This window comes from Xenopus laevis, chromosome 4S, assembly GCF_017654675.1.
Source record: "Xenopus laevis strain J_2021 chromosome 4S, Xenopus_laevis_v10.1, whole genome shotgun sequence".
Taxonomy (NCBI): Eukaryota; Metazoa; Chordata; class Amphibia; order Anura; family Pipidae; genus Xenopus; species Xenopus laevis.
In genome coordinates, this window is record NC_054378.1 from 22,958,885 (window position 1) to 22,959,709 (window position 825).

Genomic DNA, 825 nt, shown 5'->3' on the forward strand with positions numbered 1-825 from the left:
TTTAAAGGGGTTGTTCACCTTCCAAACACTTTTTTCAATTTAGTTGTTTTTAGATTGTTCCCTAGAAATAATGACTTTTTCCAATTACTTTCCATTATTTATTTTTTAAATTTTTTCCAAAATCTAAGTTTAAAGTTGAATGTTCCTATCTCTGGTGTTTGAGTCTGACAGCTCAGTAATTCAGGTGCAGATTCTGAACTGTTACAATTTTGCAACATTTAGTTGATACATTTCTCAGCAGCATCTCTGGAGTATTAGCAACAATTGTATCAATTCTAACAGCTGCCTGTAATGAAACCCAGAGATTCTGCTCAGCAGGGACAAAGATAAGAAATGTATCAACTAAATGTATCAATTTAGAACAGTTTACAGGATCGGCGACCCCCCCTCCCAGAGCTGCTTCAGAAGGAGAGAAATGACACTTTATACTTCAATATTAGAAAAACCGTGACACATAGAAAATACAAAGTCATTGGAAAAAGTCGTTATTTCTGGTGATCTATCTGATAACAACTAGTTGTTTGAAGGTGAACAACCCCTTTAAGATGCACCTGTGAGCGAAGAAGTTCTCTCAGGCTGTGAAAAACAATCTGGTTCCATTCTTCAAGGCCTGGGGTTGGTCCATTGACCAAGAAACTCACAGTCAATTATCTGCATTTCCCGAATGGGAGAAAAATCCCATGAAGCCGTATCTTACTGCAAAGGAATCTAAGGGCAAACTCATCTACTTCAGTTACTATTGAAGTAATGATTCTTAGCCCTATACTATTACATGAGATACTATTATATGTGATACTATTATATGCTTATATAATGATAATATAA